The following is a 16,299-nucleotide window of genomic DNA, read 5'->3' on the forward strand; positions in this document are numbered from 1 at the left end:
TTGACGATTGGATGGGAGATAGGAAATTCACTCTGGGGATCACGTCAGTCACCCTGCTAGACAGGGGTCCAGGGAAGTAAATATTGTGGGAAGAAATATCCAAGGAATTGTTATAGCTCGGCTTGTATAGGCCCTAGGGCTGATAGCCTAGTACCAACCTATGAACCTATGAACCTATGTGATTCTAGAGTATATGAATGTTCACTTATTTTATAGACAGAAGCATAGTAGATAGGTATTGTTGTACATAATTAAGGCTATGCCCTGTTATCAAGTTGCTTCTTATAGTCCAGGGTTTGAATCCTTCAGTTTCCGTTTGCCTGCTGCATTGCCTGAACATGTCACTTATGTTGACAGTTCTCCAGAATATTTGAGCTAGGCTCCTAACTATTTTCACAGACTGCATGTATTTTGAATATCTATGAACTAATTAGATAAAGGTTGTAAGAACATAAAAGTAGCCTTTTCCTATAACTAAAATTTCCACAGTAATCATGTTGCAGTGCATACTTTATAAAAATTAAACAACATTTTTTTTATTATTCAGTGGACCAGAATGAACCCAATCCAGCAGAAGAGTACTATATATATATATATATATATATATATATATATATATATATATATATATATATATGTATATATATATATATATATGTGTATATATATATATATATATATATATATATATATATATATATATATATATATATATTCACTTTAGAATATTGAAATACCATAATCTCGAAATTCAAAATATTGAGACCAAAATCCCAAAATGGCAATACACGAAAACTTGAAAACATTGATTCCCATAACCAGGGCAGGCCTTTAGTCAACTGGTGCACTAGGCAAAATACTTCCTCAGTGCCCCCCCACACCACCCAATGCCCCCATTCTGGTCTATCTACACCATCCAAATTACAGGAAAAGTGCTGCTACTACTGTGGTGCCCTATGCGGCTGCCTAGTTGGCCTATGTCTAAGGCCAGCTATGCCCATAACATCAAAAAAACATAGCAAACCAACACTTGCTATACTCCACTGCAACAACATACAAAAACAAATAAAAAACTATACTAAACTTCTCCAAATATAAGCAGAAGGGCAAGCCCCCCTGCACCCCCTTATGGGGACTGCACCCCCACACCCCTGCTACTTAGATATATTAACTCCAAGATCGCACTACACAGTCCAAAAGAGCAAACTTGCCATTCTGCGCTTCATGGCTGCCTGTTTAAACTGCAAAAAAACTATCCTCAACTTTCTCTTAGAAACACTACTTCACTGCTAAAACACTACACATTACTATATATCTGTCCGATACTTACTGGAGTTCACAGACAACCTCAGTCATTTTCCCTTCTTATTTACTATACTACAATGTTAACATGTCTTAAAGCCACAGCAACCAATTTGCATATCATAGCAGTGTTTACTCAGCCGATTCAACATTCTGACATTTGGCATTGTGAACTTTCAGCATAATGCACTTTCAGGATTTTGGTCTTGATATGAACAGATTTGGATGGTGCAGTGGTGCAGTGGTTGCGTTGTCACCTTACAGCAAGAGGTTCTCTGGTTTGATTATAGGCTGGAGTGCCTTCTGTGTGGAGTCTGCATGCCCTTCCTGCATTCGTGTGGGTTTTCACTGGGTACTCCGGGTTCCTCAAATGTTACAAAGACATGCGTCTGGAGCATTTCTCCCTGGGCCTCTGCTAAAAATTGACTTCATTACAAGTCAGACTTTCCCAGTAAACAAATGTTAAATAAATAAAATATTTTAAATTTCGAGATTATGGTATTTCAATATTCTAAAGTGAATCTATAGGTAGATAGAGAGATATGATTTCACACCAGTAGGAGGCGGTGGTGCAAAAGGAGGATGCTGCATGGGCCTTCCTGTTTATTGTAAAACAGAAACCATTCTATGCAATAAAAACAGATGTTTAATTCAGTACAGTCTCCTATTTTTCTTTTGCATCCTATTCAGCAGTATTTCAAAATCTTGCATTACTGGAGCCACACTTTAGACATCACTTCAATCTTATTGCATTTCACAGATGGCAAAAATGGAGAGTCGGACAATACTTTTTATACTGCTGTTAACAAAGCACATGGATACCTCCAGTTTTCACACTCTTTTTATCAGTATAAAGCCCTCACAAGGCAGGGCTGTACAGACCAACCTGTGATCAGGTAGTTGTAATGACCAATCTGTCTCACTAAACATCAGGTCCTGTCTAACATAAATTAGTCCAAAACTCTGTAACCAGGCAATATAGATCCAATCTATAAGACACACTACAAAATACATTTAGCCAGCTCCAGAAAGAGTGATAAACCCCTGACGTTTTCTCAAGCTCATTCATGCTCAGGCAGGCAGTGAAAGCAAGGCTAGGAAGTGATATGTTCAAACTGTTACAATCCATGGTTATTCAGCTGGAGAATTCTATTGCATCATTGGAAAGTCATTTCAAATGTCATCATTGCAATTAATCTAGTGACACTTTCACAGCTTTCTAACCTTTAAATGAAATTTAAATGTCTCCAGTACTATGTGATTAACTCTAAATTACAAATGTTTTTGGGCACTCCACTGGGTACCTTAGCTAAAAACACCTTAGTTGTTAGTATATGAACTTATAGATCCAGGCCTGGGTAGGATCTGACTTAGTATATGAACTTATAGACACAGGCTTGGGTAGGAGCTGACTTAGTATATGAACTTATAGACCCAGGCTTGGGTAGGAGCTGACACAGGAGAGGTATGAGTTGGGCAGTAATTACTGGTGGCTCTTCCTCATAGGAAAGACCGTGGTTGGCCCATAGAGAGGACTCCACACGTGCCCTTCATCGCACAGCACCATGAACCATAGGCACAGAAGCTTAAAATAAAAATTAAAAAAAATTCCCTACTCCTTCTGTGAATGACAGTGACACTATCGGTGCTGGTCACATCTAAAAGGATAGAATGGGCCAATATGTTCTTGTCTCTAAGAGGAATGTGTGGGCAACCAAAAGGGTAAGTTATTTGTCATGAGCAGTAAAGACCTCAAAAATGCAGTCAGTATACAAAAGCAATGTAAAAGCACAGAACCATATGGACCCCCCCCCCCCCAACACACACATACATATACACACACTGGATCCTTAGATTTCTGTCATGCTTTTGTTTTTCAAATACTTCCTATGAAATCTCTAACCCTTTGATTCAACTTTAAGTAAACCTTCAGTGTAAAATCTGCATGCACGGCAGTGTTCTGTTACCATTTAAATCACTCATACTTTTGATTCGTGTTTTGTACAATGTAGTCTATGTATCTGTAGAATAGCTAGTGAGAGGTACAGGAACAAAGAGTTGCTGTGCTGCATAATAAAATTATAATCCTTTTCTTCTGCATTGCCTAACTTACACATTTGATATCTATATCTGTTTTGAAATGGCAGTGGCTGCCAACACAAATCAGGAAAATGCTTCTACAGCAAAGTTGTTGTGTATCAATAAAAAGTCTTATCAAACCCGTCCTTAATTGTATACCTTAAATAAATTCCTGCTGTGTCTCCCGGACTGGTTTTGGGCACTCTATCCAAGACAACCTGCAAATATCTAAGCAGACATGGCCAATAGGTCTAAAGGTAGCATGGCCTACGTTGTCTTTACTCTCCATGGATAAAGAAATAGTTGTAAGTTATGCACATAGAATTATACACAACTCCCTGTGTGATGACTGTTTCCTGGCAAGATAGGAAAGGATAACTAAGTACAATTTCCCTTAAGTGCACATAGAGATCACAGTCAGTCTGGGGCTGGTTGCTCCCTTGGCTTATTGGAAGGGCTTAGACAGTAAACTTTATAAATATATAATATACTCTAAAGCATAATTTATCTCTACATAAACCAGCCACATGTAGATGGTTTTAAAAATATTTAATAATAAATAATTAAAACACAAGACAAAACTACTACACCACAGAGATATCTAATAGTTCAGAGATCACACAGAAACTTAAAATAATACAGTAGGACAGGTCTGATTTCAAAGAAAAATACCTAATTAATCTTTACTAGCTTTAACTATTGCTACAAGAAATCACAGTGCTAGAAACTTACATGTGAGCTTAGGCAGAGTGCTGAGTTAGATATCCAAGATCAAAATGCTCCCAGTCTCACAAGTGTTTGGTAGGTGTGGAATCTACTTCACATATTAATTGGCTTGTAGTGGTGTAGGTAGAGTGAATTCCTGTAGCTTTTGTACAGTGATCTCTAAGAGTGTGTTGTACTCTAAAACAGCCACGCAGTGTATACTCAGAGTTCAGATCACAATTGTTTTATTTCTTTTGTTAGCTTAGTGTTAGTCAGGGTGAGCAGGCAGCATGTCAGCAGAAGAGTAACGAAGGTTAAAGCTGTAGCCAAGGCTGAAATCAGGTCTGCCTTAGTCAGGTTTCCATGCACCAGCCCCCTAGCCTGGCACATCTCAGCCAGTTGGCTCCTTGTCAGCTTACCATACACTTCTGCTGGATTGAGGCTCCTTGGTTGCTGGGCCAGGGCGCAGTCATCACACCCTGAATTGTTATTTCCTGAAACAAATATGGCATATTACCCTACAATGCCTTTTAAAGTTCTTGTAAAATTTTGCTAACATGCCATCTGACCCTAAGATGTTCCTTACCTGAAAGGCATGAATATTCTGCTAAACTTCCAAAGTATAATTTGACTGAATAACATTGACAAATCCACATATATTTTATCTTATTTTATTTGTATCCTTTGTTGACTAGGTTAGTCCCACTAGGCCTAGGGCCTCTTTTCAGGGTAGTCCTGCAGTGGTATTTATGCTAAAGCTTCAAAGAGCATTCCCTACTTTTTTCATTTCAAACTGAGGAATCTTTTACATCCACCTGAGCTACCACCAACTTAAGCAGATGGGACCTTGGTTTAATATATCATCTGAAGGGTTTATTTAAAAAAATATATACATCTTATGATATAGGATTATAAGAACATTTGATAGAGTTCATTTGTTTAAAATGGCCGAGCATGACAGAATTAATAGACAGTAGTAAAAACTATGGATTTCATTATAGTCCTGTTCACAGGTTATTGCTTGCTTTTGTCTCCTATCTATAAGTTTATATGCTAACAGTTAAGGTCCCCTGGAATGTTGTAATTTTTAATATTATGTTATTTACCCTGCATTTAAAGGAAGTTTTAAATACTAAGGTTTCTATATTTAATACTATTTTAGTGTTACATGCAGTTTTTAAATTGAGATAGTTTCAATGGGCATTTTAGCTTTATAAAGTATTACAGGCTTTGATATTATATTTGATTGCTTCTGTCTTTTGAATGGTTGTGATTTAATGATTAGTATATAGTGATGTTTAATTAACCCATGGTAGTGGTGCTGCAGTAGCGTTGTTGCCTCACAGCAAGACGTTGTCGGTTCGATTCTGAGCTAGAGCATCTTCTGTGTGGAGGCATGCATGAATGGGCGTGCCTTCGTTGAAGGTTGTGCATCAGGGCTGGTAACTCGGCATGTAAAAATACACTACCAAACATTAGCGGACCGGAGTTCTGCTGTGGCGACCCCTGACCGGGATAAGCCGAAAGACACAACAAAAAATATAGTGATGTTTAATTGTGTTGGGAGTTGTTCTGATGAAGTCCTTGTGATAGGGGTGAAAGCACTAAACATTTCATTAAAACTCCCTTTGTTATACTTGATATTGTGTCTGTTACTGTTGTATCTAGTTCCTGCATTAAGAGTCTGTATTAGTTTATGTTTTTTTTTTACACTTTTCCGTGTATTTGTTTTAATTGGTTTGTTTTCATGACCACAGAAACCATGGATAGACTAGATTTATTCTCTGGCACATCCACTTCTAATGAAGAATCTTCGAGCCGTAACTTCCAGCAGAAAAGGTCAATTTTGGATGGGGAGCTCATAAAGTTGGTAGAGCTCCTTACACAGTCCATCAAGGGAGGAAATGTTCTACATTCCTCTTCTTCTCACCAGCTTAACAAACAGGATGGTTCAGAGAGTCAAAGGGCTGACACAGCCCCGTGCAATGGATATTGGACAATTTATTCAAAAACAGCATGTTTTTTTCCCAAAGCCATGCAGGTTCCATTGCATATTGTAAATGACTTGGTGGTGCAGAGAAAAAAAAGTTGCCCTTTTCAGTAAGCCAGGACATTCAGATGAAATATTAAATGTTGTGCCAGTATTGCAGAGGGACCATCTTTTGGCAAAGATACAAGGATTATCAATAAAGGTACTAATACTGTTCACATGCGTACACCAGAGAGGCAGCATAAATTTGTTATCAGTAATGGTGGCTTAAGATAAAGCATGGATGGATTTAAAGTTTGAATTTTCTGTAGAGCAGGCAAGGACTACTTCTAATAATACCAAAGGGACTGATTTAATTTGAAAGGCTTGATTAGGTTATTGAAAATGAAACTAATCAGGCTATAAACGGTGCAATTGGGCAATTCTTATTTAAGACACTGTGTTAATATTAAGGTTGTTCCTCAGGGTTTATATGTTTTTAAATTTCCTTTTGGGCTTCAAGGAAATAGTGTTTTATATAAAGACTTTGTGTGAATGTTTGACCATTATGGCTTTGAATTTGGAACTTTTGATTAAAAATAATGATTTGGAAATTGATTCTGTTATGGATGAAATTAATAAGTTAAACAACAGTATACAGCAGGATTTGATTTTTGAGCAGTATACTGTCTTTTATAACAATCTTTTAAAGATTGTGAAGAAAAAATATAATGATAATTTTAAATGAAAACAACAGAAAATGAGTAGGGATTTTTTACAATACAGGAATAATGTAACATATCCTTTAAAGAGTTCAATGGATTATACAAGAGGGGTTTCAACAGAGGCTAGGGTATGTCTGATTCTTTGGAGAGAGAGACTCTTTGAGGGAAGAAGTCACACATACAGATCAAAGTTAAGATTTAAGTAATGAAAGGGATTTTCAAACCATCCACAGATAGGAATCAGTTCATATGAGGGATGCAATACTTTTAATTACACTAATTATGTTATAACCTAGAAGCACTTTCTTCTTTTTCAGAAAGTTTTTCAGTGTTTTCCTTACAATAGGTGGTATATGATAGACACCATAAAGGAACTTAAAATATACACTAGGAAATTTCACTTACGTACATTTTTTAAAGATAAGACACTTTCTGACAGTTGAGTACCCAAACAGGTTAGGTTGACCAAGAAAAAAAGTACATTTAATCCACCTCTTTAACCATTAATTAATGTATTTGAGCAGGTTGATGTTTTAGAAGGCAAGGGTTCCACCACAATCTTTCAGTACAAGAAAGAAACATTATGCAGGAATTATTTAATGATGATTATCTAGGAATAATGAAACTTGACAAGGGTGGCGACTGTATTATTCAATGCCTTTGAGTATTCTAAGGATATGATGAATATTTTACTTGATACTGTTACCTGTATCCCATTTTCAAGAAATCAGTTAAATATTGCTTATTACCATGTGTGACATTCAGATAATATCCCACTGAACTGCCACCAGAGTAATGTGACATCCCTTACTACCCTGGATCAGTAACTAAGGAGCTTCAATCCTCACTACTGACTCCAGTGTGAGACTGTCACTTAGACAAGAGTAATGTTTCACAATTTTCCTATAATAGCAAAACAGGAACATGCTATCTGATCTGAGACTGGACTGTATACTTCTGTCCACTCCTAATGTGACTTATTACGCACTTCAGAGGGTCCCAGTTTAAAATATCTGATACACTCACACTTAAAAAGATTAAATCTCACATATCCAAACACTTCCGGGAAAGCCTGACACAGACTTCCAGGTGAATCCCTTCCTCAATTTTCATGCCCTTTAAAGGGATGTCCAATTATGAAAATTAGATATTAAAACAAATTATAGCAAATGACCTAAGCAGCCAGGCTTTCAGAGTGGCCGAGGAAGTTATCAAGGCAAGTATAAACACTCTTAAATTACTAAAGAAAACATTGATTGACCAGCCACAATGTAAGTTAATAAAAATATTAAATGAGCAAAATGATTAAGAATATAAAACAGTAATTTCCAATAAACAAGCAGAACTCAATCACCAGGAAAATTAAATCAATACTGTAGGACAGAAACCCAACATTCAGAAAAACTCTAACTGATCTAACTGATCAGTTATAATTTTCCTATCTGATTAAAGAACATTCTCCCTGATCTAAACTAAATTATTTCAACTGCACAATGGCAGACTTACAGTTTTTGGTGAGTCCTTTTGGGTATCAACTGCACAGTACATCTGTGAACAACTCACAACTGGATGTTAACTGACTACTGACTACTGTAACTGACAACTGACTTCACCAGGCTCTTTAATAGACTAGCCTAATTGCCACAACTATTCTGGTTCTAATTTTCATATTGAAAATCAACCAACAGCTGTTTTGCAAAAGTTCCTTCCTGTCTTTCAGCTTCTGAAAGTAACACATAGCAACTGTCAACATTCCACTTATATCATCTGCAGATCACCTGCATCTGAGACAGTTTTCCTTTAGAACCTTTCATCACAAACATGTGCAGCTATAAATGTGAAAGGACACCATTCAAGTCTTCAAAACATTCCATACAAACAGATTATAAATCAACATGTAAGAGCATATTTGCAATATCATAGCTAGTCCTGCTGGCATATAATACACAGGTTAATCTGAAACCATGTACAAAAACTCAGTCAGACATGCTAGCACAAATAACAGTGTCTAATTTCTTCACACCATGTACATTTATTATTGGATGATCTATTATTTAACAATAAATTGGACAAGGATGTATATGGTTTGTAGGATGACATTGGTGATCAAGAAGAGGAGGATGAGTGTGAGTGTAGCACCAAGGATGGTGGAAATTGAAAAAGGGTAATTGTGAGGTGATGTTCAAGGAAGAGTTAAGACAGGCACTGGGTGGCAGTGAAGAGTTACCGAATAGCTGGGTAACTACAGCAGAGCTAGTAAGAAAGATGGCTAGAAAGGTGCTTGGTGTGACATCTGGAAAAAGGAAGGAGGACAAGAAGACCTGTTGGTGGAATGAAGAAGTACAGGAGAGTATACAGAGAAAGAGGTTGGCGAAGAAGAAGTGGGATTGTCAAAGAGATGAAGAAAGTAGACAAGAGTATGAGGAGATGAGGTGCACTGCAAAGAGAGACGTGGCGAAGGCTAAGGATAAGGCATATGAAGAGTTGTATAAAAAGTTGGACACTAAGGAGGGAGAAAAGGACCTGTACTGATTGGCTAGACAGAGGGACTGAGCTAGTAAAGATGTGCAACAGGTAAAGGTGATAAAGGATAGTGAGGGAAACGTACTCACAAGCGAGGAGAGTGTGTTGTGTAGATGGAAAGAGTACTTTGAGGGGTTGATGAATGAAGAGAATGAGAGCGAGAGAAGGTTGGATGATGTGCGGATAGTGAATCATGAAGTGCAGTGGATTAGCAAGGAGGAAGTAAGGATAACTATAAAGAAGGTGAAGAACGGAAAGGCTGTTGGTCCAGATGACATACCTGTGGAAGCATGGAGGTGTTTAGGTGAAATGGTGGTGGAGTCTTTAACTAGATTGTTTAATGAAATCTTGGAAAGTGATATGCTGCCTGAGGAATGGAAATAAAGTGTTTTGGTACCGATTTTTTAGAATAAGGGTGATGTTCAGAGCTGTAGTAACTACAGAAAGATTAAACTGATCAGTCACAGCATGAAGTTATGGAAAAGAGTAGTGGAAGCTAGGTTAAGATGGGAGGTTATGATTAATGATCAGCAGTATGGTTTCATGCCAGGAAAAAGCACTACAGATGCAATGTTTTCTCTGAGAGTGTTGATGGAGAAGTACAGAGAAGGTCAGAAGGAGTTGCATTGTGTCTTTATGGATTTAGAGAAAGCATATGACAGGGTGCCTAGAGAGGAGTTGTGGTATTGTATGAGGAAGTCGGGAGTGTCAGAGAAGTATGTATGAGTGGTACAGGATATGTACGAGGGTAGTGTGACAGCGGTGAGGTCTGCGGTGGGAGTGATGGATTCATTTAAGGTGGAGGTGGGATTACATCAAGGATCAGCTCTGAGCCCTTTCTTATCTGCAGTGGTGATGGACAGGTTGACAGATGAGATCAGACAGGAGTCCCCGTGGACTATGATGTTTGCAGATGACATTGTGATCTGTAGTGAGAATAGGGAACAGGTGGAGGAGACCTTGGAGAGGTGGAGATATGCTCTAGAGAGAAGAGGAATGAAGGTCAGCAGGACTAAGACAGAATATATGTGTGTGAATGAGAGGGAGGATAGAGGAATGGTGAAGATGCAGGGAGTAGAGGTGGCAAAGGTGAATGAGTTTAAGTACTTGGGATCAACAGTTCAGAGTAATGGTGAGTGTGGAAAAGAGATGAATAAGAGAGTACAGGCAGGATGGAGTGGGTGAGGAAGAGTGTCAGGAGTGATTTGTGACAGACGAGTACCAGTAAGAGTGAAAGGAAAGGTCTACAAGAGGGTAGTGAGACCAGCTATGTCATATGGGTTGGAGACAGTGGCATTGACAAAAAGGCAGGAGTCAGAGCTTGACGTGGCAGAGTTGAAGATGTTAAGATTTACACTGGGTGTGATGAGGATGGACAGGATTAGGAATAAGTATATTAGAGGGTCAGCCCAGGTTGGAAGGTTTGGAGACAAAGCCAGAGAGGCAAGATTACGTTGGTTTGGACATGTGCTGAGGAGGGATGCAGAGTATATTGGGGAAAAGATGCTAAGGATGAAGCTGCCAGGTAACAGGAAAAGAGGAAGGCCTAAGATAAGGTTTATGGATGTGGTGAGAGCGAACATGCAGGTGGTTGGTGTGACAGAGCAAGATGTAGAGGATAGGAAGAAATGGAAACAGTTGATCTACTGTGGCAACCCCTAATGGGAGCAGCCGAAAGAAGGACAAGGACGTATATATATTTTTAAAAGAACCTAGACCAATTATACCTATAATTTTTGGCATAAAGAAAAAGTGCACAAGGATTTGGATAACTCTTCCTTCTGCCCAATAGTATCTGCATAGGGTTTCAAAATGTATGCAGTTGCTATTTTGATAGTTGGTTAAAAGCTATTTATGAAAGGACACCATATTTACTTAAATATCTGGGTGATTTTTAGGCCATTTGTTTTCATCTTTTCCTTAAGATGAAGGGTTAGAAATATTTCATGATAGCTTACTGGATTATGGCTTTTTATGAGATGACAAGTTAAACGTAATTATGGATCTATTTACCTTGGTGCTGGATAATAATTATATATGTTTGATGTCAGATTATTCAAGGAAATAAAAGGAGTGGCCATCAGTGCACCATGTGCATCCATCTATGTCAATTTAATTTTGGTTTCAAGGAGAAAGCTTTATGTTCTTAAGTGTGAATGTTTGCAAAATATGTCCTAACTAACTGATACTATGATACTACTCCTCTGTAATGTATGTTATATTTTCTCTGTAAATCTTGTACTATTTACTGATAACACAGTAAATTTTCTTTATGTGTGGAGTTTTTTCTCCTCGGGCCTCTGCTGAAAAAGGACTTATGTCCAGTCGGACTTTCCTGGTAAACAAACATAAATAAATAAATAATAAATTAATTAATTAAATTTACCTACAATTTTAAGATTATATTTTTATTTTTTGGGATGGTCCTGATGATATGGTAGATCAATTTTTAACTTATTTCAATATGATTACTGATTTTATTTTTTATGTTTTACTTCACAGTTCAGCAAATCTTGTATGAATTATTCGGACACCTTAATCTTCTTTTTCTTTTGGATGTTTCTGTTATGGGTCGCAACAGCAGATCATCTGTTTCCATTTCTTCCCATCCTTTGCATCTTGCTCTGTCACAGTATCACACACCAATGTTGGTTTTAACTCATAAGAACACAGGAAGCCCACATTCAGTAATGCATATTGACACAATGCCAGGGCACATCCAATGTTTCAGAAAAATACTTTGATGAAAGGGAAATATTTAAGGGCCATAAGGATGACCTCACTGTATGAAGATATTGTCAAGAAATTGGGTAAGATTATATGCATGCTTGATTCCTGGTTTTATCACAGTGACTTGTTGGGGTGTGTCAGGACATTCTGGTCGTATGAGGATCCAAATATAATCCCTTATTGGGTGTGGGGATCTCAAATGAAATCCCCAGTAATGTGCCTATTATTGATTGAAGTTTTGAATGTGCTATGGTCATACAATTTAACTCTGGTACGGAGGAGGTAAAAATATTATAGCTAAAAATTGGACTATTTTTATGGCTAACACAATGATTTTTACAACTTTGGGGAATTCACCTATTTTTGTACATAACACAGCCCTCAATCGTAAAGGGATACTTGAATCGGCTCTAAATAGGGTATTGAATTTGGAACAGAAGGCTATTAAAACTGGCATTCATAGATGTGGGACTTGCATTCAGTGTCCCTTTATATTAGAAAGTGACATCTTGCACTTGGACATAGAAGATAATTTTAGGGTACACATGGGAATTGTGCATCCAAAGAGGTTGTGTATATTGTGACATGTATGGGTGTCTTAAGCTTTTATGTAGCAAAACTGAGAGATGTTGCATAAATGTATATATCATATGCTGATAAATACATCACAAACTAGGCATATGACATTTGGGGAACATAAATTAAAAGGTGAATATTTAATACAGCACACAGTGATTGAAACTGTAGATTCATTTAAGGACCTGGGTATATGGGTAAATCCAGCTATGAGATTTATTAATATTATCAACCAATTGGTTAATGATAGCTATAGAACTATAGGTTGTATAAAAAGATTTATAAAGTATAGGAAATAAATCAGAAATGATGAAGTCATTGCTTGTTTGTTTACATTAGACCCAAAACTTGAGTATGGAATAACAATATGGAAACCTTATAAGAAAACAAGCATGAGTAAACTGGAAAGGGGACAATGGAAATATACCAAGGGTATCCATGGATGTGAAATTTAAGTTATTATGAACGACCAAAATATCTGAACATGTACAGTGTCTCTTATAGCTATCTAAGAGATATTATTCAGCTATATGGGACATTCAGAGACAACTACCTGTGGGAATGTTTAGGGTTATCAAAAAATAGTAGAGAATCATCAGACAACCTATGCAGAAGATCCTACAGGAAAGAGAAGTGTAGTAATTGGTTTGCTGAAAGAGTAGCTGATTCATGGAACAGACTACCAAATAAGAGTAGAGTACTAGTTTAGATATTTTTAAGAAAAGGCTGAACACTTATTATAGGAACAAATGTTTTGGTATATTGGCATGCTAGAAGGGCATTAATGCCTATGCTTGAAATATTCGTATACATGTATGTACTGTATGTATATGAATACATGTATGACATCAAAATTACAACAAAGCTTACAAACGTCTCTCAGTTAGTAGTCAATGTTCAGATTTTAGATTTGCTATATTTAAAACAGGTGAATTTCAATCTACGGGGAGGGGACAGAGAAACTAAACTGGAATACAGTAAAATGGATAACAGTTTAGGTTAAAAGCCACAATAGCCCCAGGTTTGAAGGAAGATATTTCTACATATCCCTACTAAAAGTAAGATCCAAAAAATTATAATTAATCTGGGTTTTATACATTTGCTAGTGGACTTTAGAAGTGTATATATATATATATATATATATATATATATATATATATATATATATATATATATATATATATATATATATATATATATATATATATATATATATATATACATATATATATATATATATATATATATATATATGCTTTGATATTACATTTAACCATTTTTGTCTTTTGATTGGTTGTGTTTTAATGATTACTATTATGAAGTGAAAAATCTTTTGTTATACTTGATATTGTGTCGGTTTCTTTCATACCTGGTTCTTGCAGTAAGCATGTATGTTAGTTTATGACCTTTTAAATATGGTGCCCAGCAACTTACCCATCCTCATAATCTATTATCCACTCTCTTACATTATGTCTTTCCATAGACTATTCTGGTACCAGAAGATCCTTCAATGAAATACGGTATTCCTTGGCAAGGTTAGGTTTTTGTATATCAAAATGATTATGAGATCGCCAGAAAAAGGTGTAAAAATTATGTTTTATTAGCACATGTTCTGCCAAATCATCATTCAGAAGAAAGAAGTCTTATTTCCCCCATTTGAATCAGGGGAAAAGTGTGTGTGAGTTCTATTTACACCATGGATCTACTAACAGAAAATCCTTCTTCATTTGTAATATTTGTCCTCTGGCCTTACCAAATTTTACTACTCTACTAGAACATTATCAACATTAGAAGATTGAATGGTATTATCACCCTCCTATCGCTTTAGAGATTTTATAAGACTCCCACATCTTCTACATTAGGGTCCACAAACTTTGATCCATGTATTAACACCATGCCCCACCTCTCTTTCCGGTTGTTTCCTTGCATACTTTCTGCCACCTTGATTTTTCTTAAATAAAGTAATGTTGTTGTTGTTTGTCTTTCGGCTTTTCCCGGTTAGGGGTCACCACAGCGGAACTCCAGTCCGCTAATGATTGGCAGTTAGTTTTTTTTTTTTTATGGTGTCGAGTTGCCAGCCCAATGCCCAACCTTCAGTGAAGGCACACCCATTCAACACATGTCTTTCGAACACCCAATCAACCACGGGGAGGACATGCAGAATCCACACAGAAGGCACTCCCAACCCAAGCCAAGAATTGAATGGGAGAACCTCTTGCTGTGAGGCAACAACGCCACGGCTGCACCACCATAATTGAATTAATTGATTCAGATACCAACAAGACCAGTTCCTACTCTCTCCAAACTTAGCAATACTAATCAATGCATTTTTTCCTAAGCTTTTTTTTTTTTACTCTAGAAAGGACACTTGGATGGGTGACAGATTAAGTTGCACTAGACCAGTTGACTTCTTAAAGATAGAATTTAGTCTTTCTACATTTCAGAAGGAAGAGGCATTTCTGGTAATATAAGAAGAATTGTATCCCTAATTAACTCTAAAACTCTTACATGGCCATCTATTGAATGAAATATAATAATCAAGCAGGCACTTTATAGTCATAAATCCCACCAGTAATAGAAAGAAAGAAAGAAAGAATGAAAGAAAAAAAGACTCACACCCAATATGAAGGTGAAATGATGTCACAACTTGAGGGAGAAGTGCCATTTGGAAACACATTGCCAAATCATTCTTTGAATTAAAATGAAGTATTGCTAACCAGAAAAAACTTGGCACTTGTATAGTGTAGATGTGAAATAAACCGTTGAATTATTTAAGACCAAGACAAAATACAAGGAGTAAGCATTCTAAATACAAAAAGGAAAATGTATGTATTCATAAATATCCAGAGAAGTAATACAAAAATCAGTTTATTCCACCCCCAATTACAAAACATCAGATCCCAATTCGTTATGAGAAGCTCTTCTCCATGAAAAGCTCTCCAAGTCATTTGCTAGTAAAGGAACAAAACAAACAAACCAAAACATAACTATCAGTCACAAGGGATACCAGCAGTATAGGAAAATACTAGTGGCTATTTATATAGTCATAAAAATTAGGAGAAAACATACTGCTGATCAGAAAGAGTATAAACATGCTGCCTACAGGCAATATCAACACATCACACAAGCACATAGAAACAGAATTCTCCATTAAGTGATTAAGACAATGTTTCTATGCTAATAATGTAGCTGAGCGATGTAACTGTATTGTTTATCCCATCTCCTTAAATCAGCTCAGAAGATAAGGAGTTTCTGTTTATTGAACCATGCTATAAAGTAGACATAAGGAAAGAATACCAAACCATTGTCTACTCTGAGGTTTTGGTCAAGGTTTCTTGACTTTGTAAAGACCTCATTTCTATTAACAAAGTGTACTAATTTAATAAAGACGTGCCTCAAGGAAGACATTTTAAGTCTACTATTAAGCCAGTATTAAGTTAGTATTGATTCTATATGCCCTCCAACCTACATCATATTGAGTATGTTTAATAACTTTGTGTGTTCTTTTGCACGGAAGACCTCTGGTTCCACTACCCCTTTGTTTTTGGCAATCCAATCAACTGTAAATTGTCCCTGCAAAATTTGTTTCACAATCATTGCTTTTTAAACCTCTTGTGACTTATTCTCTTATCTGAAGTTAGATGGCTGTGGTTATGACCTCTTTGTCAAACAAGGCTGCTTGTTGCTTAT

Source organism: Protopterus annectens, chromosome 5.part1 (genome assembly GCF_019279795.1).
Source record: "Protopterus annectens isolate FY-2018-M chromosome 5.part1, PAN1.0, whole genome shotgun sequence".
In the NCBI taxonomy this organism is placed as follows: Eukaryota; Metazoa; Chordata; order Ceratodontiformes; family Protopteridae; genus Protopterus; species Protopterus annectens.